Consider the following 9,887-nt stretch of genomic DNA (forward strand, 5'->3'; position numbering starts at 1 on the left):
TCGAACGAGTGACTCCACAGTGCGCTTGTGCTTAAGGTGAATGTAACCATTTGCTGCCCCTCCGCTCAAGATGCCGTCTCAAAGCGTGAAATTCGGTCATATCGTGCGACATAATAACAAACTTGTCGAACTTCACCGCAGTGCCAAGCGTTGCGGTAAAACCCACGGCAGAAGTAGGGCTGCATGAAATGCCATGAAAGCACAGGTGGCGCTTTTGCGCGTGATGTGAAGTGAAAACATTTTGTGCCACTCTGCACAAGTTTGCATCTCAATGTGTCTTTTTCAGGCAGACCAGTTGATGTCGTTACAACTCCGTCAAGCTTAACAAGACTACACAAGCATTGCCATAAATCTTGCAGCAGAAGTAGCTAAGGTATTAGTAAACTTAATTAATACATGGGCAACGCTGAGCGCCGACGGTAAATGCAAACATTATTTCTGTCATTGCACGCATGTCTGTGCATAGCTGCTTGAAACGAAGGAAGTGCTGTGCAGTGCAATATTAGTTATATCAACACTTATGCACGTCACTGCAAAACTTAAGGATTCTACGGCTTGTATGCTTAGTCAAAATACAAAAATAGTGAATCAATAGGAAGTGTTTTTATTCATAAGATGAACGAAAACATTCCATGCCTTTTTGCACACAAATCACAGCATGTATAAAAAAAACTGAAAATCTCAAGGAACTCCTAGTAGATATGTGCAACTTTCAGATAATAGCATGTATGCCAAGATAGCATCAGCTGTCAAAATTAAGAAGTATCTTTCAACTCCTCACAGTCTGTCACTCCCTTTGTGCAAAACACTGTGAGCTCTCTCTGCTGCAGCCTTCTTGGCACAGCGCTCCTATGTCACTTCGTCAGAGCCACTGAGGAGAAAAAAATAAGACAAAACCAATTTTATACCTGAGCTGGCTGCCAGCCATCACTACCACCTAGGGGCCCTCAACGCTTGACATGATGTCAAGCAAGCTTCACTTTTCAGCTGTCCCCTGCCTCCAAGCAATCTTTTTGCGCCTTTCTTGCTTATAATATAAGCGGCGAAGTTATGCACACAGTACGTAAGCCACAACATTCAGCAATTATAAGTGACATTATTCTCATGCACTTAAACCTAAGCATTTTATTGTTGCAGCTTTAATATTGAATAGGCATGCTTGGATAGTGAAATTTGCTGATTGAATCGATAGCAATATTCAGGAAAAATTACCTCTGAATATCGAATCAAATATTGAATATTCCCAATTTCTAAAATAACGAAATGAAAAATGCCGTAGAGTCTGTTAAGGAAAAAAAGACTTGCTGGCCTTTTTGGATGCGTATAGTGCCATTAACAACTAGATGTCAAGTCAACTAGGAAGCTTGTAAATGAGAAGCAAAGGAAAGCACAATCATATCTGGTGCACAATGACCATGACACAAATAAAAGAAAATGAGCAGCATGTCCCAGACACATGTAGTAGAGTATAGTAGAGTATACAGCTCAGTGAAGGAGTTAAGGGCAATACTGCAGCCCTGCATATCATTTTGAAGGAATCCAAGCATATGGAGAGATTGACCAAACATAAATTGCTTTGTCTAATTAGACAGAGCAAATGCAAAGTCTTCCTAAGGCACGACATGCTTACTCAACTATAGCATGTAAATGACCTCCTCCATATCTTTGTTTAGAAACTGGATCATCTGCGCAACAATCACAGTTGTCCTGCACTATAACCATTCAACGATTCTTCATTTATATCAGTCTTCCTCCTTGTAGACTGCAAGAAGTGTTGTTGTCTTTTACAGTATTCGAACAAAACAAATGTACTATTCGACAACTTCAAATAGTGAATTCTCGAATCGAATACGAATTGAATAGCAAAGACTATTTGATTCATATTCAAAATTTTGAATATTTGCACACTCCTATTATGAAATTGCAAGATTGGCTTGTAATCGCAATATATGTGGCAAATTTTCTATTAAAAAAATGTGGTTTAGCCCCCGCATGCATCTCATTTCACAGCCAATCAACCATCACTTAATTTCCTTGCATTGCTGCTGTTCACTCTGTCTTTTATACATTGCCACATTTGCACTGATAATAGTTGCTACTGGACATATCAATTTTATCTGCAGCATGATGTATAATGTCCTATATATTAACAAGGAATAGATGATACTAGAAATTATCAGTTATCATATATAATATACAAGACAGTTAACTGATAATCTATAAGAGTACCAAAATTGGTGCTAGAGGAAAGGAGGGCAGCAATGTGCAGCAGAGGATTGGGAGGTGTAATTCGAGATAGCATAACTGCACTGTCCTAGAATGGAGTCAGCTAATTCAAAGCAAGGATATGACTGAAGCTTTGAATGCTGAAGCAGACATAAATTGGTTAATGAAGTTAATGATGGCCATGTATGCACCTTGAAAAACATGGGAGCTTGAATATAAAAATTAAGTGTACCCAGCAGCACAGATTGAATTCAGATTGTACTTAGGCACAGAGGATGGCCTGTCTCTCCTGCCAGATGGTGTCCTGCTTGTCTCCCCTCACAGCCACTAGTTGTGGACGGTGGTGGCAACTGATACAACCAATGCATGCAATAATGCAGAACATAATTTAGGTAATTTTTGAAACATGGAAGACTTTTGTCTACCAAAGCAGGTAACAAAAGTGGTACTCATATTTTTGAGTCTGAGAAGAATTAGTGTGCATGTAAATTGTTTTCATATTGGGTCCTAGCTGTGCTTCAAACCACAGTGTGCCACATGGCTCTGTTCTGGCCCCCTTGCTGTTCATCATTCGTCCTGCATGGAGGCTTCAAGACATCACAAGCATTGAGTTCTTTATTTATGCTGATGACATGACGATTTGATCAACGTATGGGAATCTTGATATGCAATTTAACAGCTGCAAAATGCTCTTGACATACTCACTGAATATGCAGAAACTGTTGGTCCCCAACTATATATAAGAAAGTCCTGCTGCATTCATGTTACTAACAATTAAGATAAGGAGAAGTAAGGTCAGTCTTCAAAACTGACTTTGAGGTAGGAATCAACCCATCAGTCATGCTAACAATTCATGAGCTACCTCTCCTTAGCCTTGGAATTCATCTTTCTGGTTCAGGCTTGAACTAGCCTAGGCCAGTCTGGAAGTCATCGACCTTGACTTTGGACTTAGTATACGGAATTCAACCAAGTGCTGGTAGAGCTCCCACTGAGGCAAGTTTTTTTAAATTTCACCATGTATCACCTATCAAGCACAGTTTCGTTGACCGAGTGCTCAGCGGTGGGCTATACTAGATTTCACCATCTGAGAAGTGAGGGCAATAATGGTACTGAATCAAGTCTTATCTCAATCCAAATGCGTAAATTGCATGCCCAGCTTAGCCCAATTATGGAACTTGTCATTCTGTGCAAGCATGTAAGACACCTACGATAACTTATCTCTCTATTAGTTGCAGTTCTCTCTTCTCATTTATACAGAGATCCTCCCATGATAATGACATTTTCTGACCTCCTGCTGTATGGCACTGTACTTATATTAGCACTAATACAAGAATAATGTTTAGGAGAAGTAATTATGCAGCTATTTCATACGTGAGATATCAGGATGCCTAGAGGCCACTGTGCAATTTACCCAGGCTATGATCTTCAGGGCAACATAGGATGGATCACCGTCATCACCCCATTTACAGCATTAAAAATTATTTTTCTTTTATATGCACACACCTGTCCATTTGACACGAAGAAAAGGCTTATTTCAAGACTGTGAGACACTAATTAATTATGCATGCTCTCAGATCCTGCCACACTAAATCATCTAGGAAAGTTGGCGAAGATTCTAGACAGCATCGAAGAGAAGAAAAATTGAGGCCTGGAAACTACGGGCAGGCTAATGTGTACTTTTGTGCTCTCATTTATTACTATGAGAATATTTGAGGTTCATATGTGATGGCTTTGTGATGAGAAAAGAAAGAAGTTAGGCAAGGATGTCAGCTGCTATGAGATGTGCTTTATTAGAAAGTATAGGCTGCATTAGTACCTGTGTGGGTAAACCAGCATGTTCCCTGAACAAGTGAAGCTATTTTAGCCTACAAAAGCTGCCTTGAGGCTACTTGTTTTGCTTCATTTGTTGGCAAAAGGTATCTTGCTCTCTTAAAACAATTTTCACAGGAAAGTGCTGCATACTTATAAGATGCACATCATATCTAAGGCAACATGTAAAGCTTTATTTCGATAGCTAGTAAAGCCTTGGCCATCACTAATGTCTGTGCTGTGTACTGATGTGGCAGCACCACGCTTACACATTTAGACATCTTTTGCAGTCAAGCATGCAGGAATGCAGACAACTTTGAAAACCTGTCTCACGTACTGATGTTTAAATTGTGTCAATTTCCATCGTCTCCATGCTGCGTGATCACACGAGAGGTCAACACGGGTCAAAAAATTTATATTTTACATTCGATAGAATATTTTATATTTTATGCACATATCACTCAGTAGCATGAAAGTGAACATGACTTCTATGCCAAATGAATATTTAGGAGGAAAAAAAAAATTGGGAAATTCCTCAGTGCGGAGGCAATTCGCAACAATGTGAAATACAATACATTACAGCTACAAAGAATATATTTTTGTCTGTAAAACATAGACGTAAAGAAGGGCTAGCTAGCCGTGCAAAACAGAAGTGTTTTAGCATAACTGCTTAATTTGCTACAATTTTCAAAAGTTGCTATATCTACAGTTTTTTATCAACTATACCAATCCGTGGAGCCTGTTGAAATTTGGTGGACTCTGAGACCTTAACCTATTCAACAACTTTGCGCAATATTGTTCTTGTATCACAAATTATCAGTTTTACAATTCACTTCAAATGTGAAGTTTTGACGAAAATGAATGCGATATAAAAATCAAAATAAAGAAACAACATTGTAAATTAAAAACAAGTTGCATTATTTTGTTTGTAAGGACAATACTACAGGTGGTAGAAATGAAAGCTTCACAAGAACATAGCAATGTGCTAAGAAAAGGGTACATTAGGGTAAAAAGAACATGCACAAGGCTCTGACTTGCCTAAACTTGACCATGATTGTGACAGAAAGGCAGTTTTGGCCTTATGGTTAATACCTATACATAATAGTGTGTTCACTGCAATCATTATTCGCTTTAATGGGAATAAAGAAGCATCAATATAACCTTTACGTGGCTCTTTTATTTAACAGCATATGTGCGCAGCTTATGGCATAGATAATTTTTAACGAAGGTTTTTATTTCTTTACGTGCTAGAATTAACTGTTAGTTCTCTGTGAATGTGCACAGGTAACACAATGTACGGCAGGTGAATGCCTCTAAAAATGTCACACTGGTCATTACATAAACGTCATTATATAACCTAAGATGCAGTGGTGGGAGTGGCAATGGTGCTGGTTAAAGCAGTGTTAGCTGGCACATAGTTCCAGCTGCCAGGTGCCTAAAACTGCCAAAACTACCTTTCTGTAGCAATCATGGTCAAGTTTAGGGAAGTCAGAGCCTTATGCATATTCTTTTTATGCTGAGGTCCCTTTTTGTCTGATTATGTCTGATGTTTAATAGTACAAGGGTCTGGAATGACTATAAAGAATGCCATGAATGTTGCATGATACATTTAACACTTAAAAATGGATTGCTATAAATAATTAATATTGGCTGTATACAGGCTTAAAATTACTTGCTGTATAGGAGTGTAAAACATATCTGCTGTTAAAATTACAAGCCTATAAGTGATGTTTGTCTTTGCTAAAATGCATGAGGAGATGAGAAGATAAAGCATTTGAACTGGTGTGGTCTTTTACCAAGCACTCTGCGCCTTTCCAGAGCCCTTACGCACAATGGTTTGGAAGCTGGCACTCCATGTGCACTGCAGCATTGCAGCTTAAGCCTTCAACTGGAGGCAATGCTATGATTTAAGACTTTGAAGACACTGTATATATATCCAGCATACCTACACCACTGAGAAAAGTACCTGACAGTTTTGTTATTGAAAAGTAGATTGTTGCCAAGGAAAAGGGCTGTACTGAAAGGTAAACAGGTGCACATTATATCGCACTTCCTGTCACAGCCTATACAAAGCTGATAGTATTTGCCAAATAAATAAATAAATAAAAAATATATAATGTAATAATAAATTGTTGTTATGCTGTTTTATGGATAGGCCTATATTATAGACATGCTTTATGGTTAGACTACCTGTTCTCCATAAAGACATGGAGAACAGGTGGACCCTCCAAACTTGTTGCATGTTGATGACTCGCTGCTCATCAGAAGGTAAGAATGTGTACATGCCATCCGTTTGTATTCTCCACATTCCAAATTCCAGCCACCTTGCTTGTCTTTTCATTGGGATCAGGCTGCACGAAGTGTAAAAAGGTAAAAACAGAAAAAGCAAAATCTGATTGCCAAACAAAACATGCGTCCAAGTGTGTATGCTGCTCCCTAGACTTGGTATACCTGATCCCGTTATCTTGTGATGAGGCGTAACACGAGAGTGCAGAAGCACCACCATCCATTCACTTCGTCTTGACTGCCTTACTATTTGCCCAGTTACTGTCACTCATGTGGATGTAACCCCATGCTCAATGACACACTTATGCTTTCCCATCATTGTAACAAATTAATGAGCGAAATAATTGAAACATTATGTATCAACAAATTACGAGACAAATGTATTAGCCAGGCTTAAATGGTGACCCTTGTGACCAAGAAATGCAATTATCTAGATGTGTGTCCTGAGTGAAATGAATTATTGTTACGTATTTATTTTTGTACATGTCTACCATACCATTCTCTAACATTGTTTTGTTATCACGTGGCTTTGTGAATCTACTTTTGCCATTTATTTTTCTCGTTGTGTATACTGTTGCTTCAGGACATATATATATCTATGTATATATTAGCGTTTTCCTTAAACAAATATTTTTCTTGCATATACAGTGCCAAGTCTTTACTTTCTTCACCTCTCTTCTTTTGTCTGGGTTACATCGTGCTGCCAAGCAAGCCATCGCTATAAATCTGCACCCCCTTGCCCATCTTTCAGTTATTCTGCAGTGTGTGTAATTCATTACTGACCTTTATATATTCCATGTATCTTGCAAATTGCTTCTGAACATTTTACGCAAGAAAAGCTTTAGGTCCGTGAATGAAATGTGAGCTCGACTTTCAGGGCCTCTATAAGTGATGGATGCTTCTTCCTAATCTGTGAGCCAGAGATGTATCCTAGGCAGCCTCTACAGGGGGGCCCAAGTCAAAATATGCAAAAGAGAAGGGGGACCTCACTGCACACTATGAGCGCTAAAATGCCAGCATTCTCAGGGGAAGCCTGGGCCCTCAGGACTCGGACTGTGCCGGTGCTGCAAGCTCATTTCATTCTAAGCCACGGCGAGCAGGCACCATATGCAATTAGGCCATGCACAGATACTTGTGTAACTAGCTTAGGACCACGTTTTTGTGGTTTTTATATGTTTGTATTACTTTCACTGTGCTAAGGCAGTCAATGTGTAGTAATATAGCTTTATGAATGCTTGTGCCTGTAATATGGGGAAAATAACTGTTAGTGCTTTGCTTGTAAGGATGCTTGTTTGCAGATTAACAGCCTCAAATGCAACAAAAGAAGGTCCCAGTGCTGCAAACAATACTCTTGCTTGTGATTTTGAGGCGTCAGTGATGAACTCTGAGCATGTATACTTCAATTTCAGTTCTAAGTATTGCAGTTGCATATATGCACACCTAGCACATGCTTGGAAGCTTAAGGAATGAGGTGTCGCACTCTTTGCATTGTTACTGTTGAAGTGGTTAGCATGGGTCATTAAACGATTTCCAAGGATTGATCTGTCCAAGATCTGGCAACAGTGCTCTTAACATGCATTGTGAATGGAAGTCTGCATGTTGGCCATGTAAATAGCTCAGAGTATTTGACATGCCATATATTACAGTGTGGCAACAGTGTTCAGAATCTGAGTGAATGTTAGCATGAGGCTACTAAGTGACGCACTTGACTGGGGATGCAGAGGTTGAGGGAGTAGAGGGGAGGTGGGGGGGGGGGGGGGAGTCGGGGCTTTGCCAGCCACATACAGACATCTTGGGGAAGGGGGGATGTGTCCTTCGTGCCCCCCCCCCCCCTCTGTATATGCCACTGGCATTGCTACAGGAGTCGAGCACTTGGGGCACATTTCTTAGTCAGCTTTAGATGATCCCTAAGCCTAAGTGATGGATTGTCTAAGGGCTGCTCCAGGACAAAATCTCTGAAGAGATATCTCCTGTGTCCGGGTAAGGTCACAGGCAAGGAGCAGACTTATCGGGGAAGTAAGGCACATATATACGTGTCCCACCAGAGGCAAGATTCCAGTGCGTGGTGAAGAGCATGGAGATTACAGTTAGGTTAGGTGGAGGAATTCAGTTAGGTGTCACAAATGAGGCAGTTGATTGAGCCAATTGGTCTGCCCAAATGGTTGAACCAATTCCATCTGTGCCCCTGTACTCAGTGCACCTCAATACTGAGATGCAAGGAAGTGTAGAGTCTGTGAATTTATTGACAGATTTGTAGCATTCTTAACTGTAACTTGTTTGAGCTGCTTCACTGCAGTAAGTGACAGAATCTTTTATTGTAAATGATAGAGAGGGACTTGCGCTATTATGATGTGGGGTGCTGTACAGATGGAATAGATGGCATCATGAGAGGCTTTCAATGCAATTCAAGTAGTATGGTGAGTTGGGCGTTTCTGCCTTGTACGTGACGAAAAAACCAATAGCGGGGTGAGATGGGCTCACATAGTTTTGTTATTCTCAGCATGTCACAGATGCTTATTTCAGGTAAGCCTCACAAGATTCCATAGTGCCATGTTGTGTAACAAGATTTTTTTATATCTGGAATTATGTAGTTAGAAAGAACCTGATGGGCTCAGTGTATACCGATTGTCATTGATCGTCAACTTGCCCTCCCTAAAGCTGCATTGATACGGCTTATTTAGCTTTCTAGAAAGTGTAGGAGATGATGTGATCTATCATTTTCTCGAAGACTTTGCATAGACAGCTACAGTAGGTATCACAGACCTGTTGCTAGCTGCCAAAGATGGATCCTAATCTTGCTCCTTGAGAAGAGGAATTACAATGGCTTTCTTTTTTATGCAGAACAAAGATGCCTGAAATGACAGATTTTGTTTTATAATTTAAAGAATCATTAGTGTTTCAGGATGCAAGTGTTTTAATATCTTGTGTATGTATAATTCCATCAAGTGCCAGGGGTAGACTTATTACAGAAATTTAAGGAGGCTTTAAACTCAGAATGATAATAGCTATAATGTGGAGCATCTTTGAAGTTTACTTGTTTTCGTTCAGCAATTTCACATAAAAGAATCTTAATAATGTGCATCACTATAGGAAATAGGTTCGAAATGTGAAGCTCCCACCCTCCCCAGGTGCATTCTTTGCCTGACCTCGTAATGTGTCCCCTTAATTGATAATTGGCCAATGGCAAAGCATGGGTTTGCTTCTGTTTAAGCCTTCCAAGCTCAACAAGCAACCACGACTGGGTCACCGTACCTTTCATTATACATTATCTTGAATACATATTCAAGGTCTTCGGGACCGGCCCAGTTTACTATTACTCTTTCAAGGATCCGCTCAATTTACTCGAGGATAAGCACGAGGACGCGGCTAATCCCGGGAACGCAAGAAAAGAAAGCTGCTGTTTAGAATCGAGCACAATTGATGCGGCCGCATCGGTTTCTCCGCGATCCGAGTCAGTAATATTTGCGCAGCTATGATGACATTAAGACGCACGGCGCTGCAGGAAAAGGGGTGTCAAAACTGGTTCACTGGTTGCTTCGATCTCGAAAACGAATCGTGGTGACCGA

The sequence above is a fragment of the Dermacentor andersoni genome, chromosome 2, assembly GCF_023375885.2.
Source record: "Dermacentor andersoni chromosome 2, qqDerAnde1_hic_scaffold, whole genome shotgun sequence".
Lineage (NCBI taxonomy): Eukaryota > Metazoa > Arthropoda > Arachnida > Ixodida > Ixodidae > Dermacentor > Dermacentor andersoni.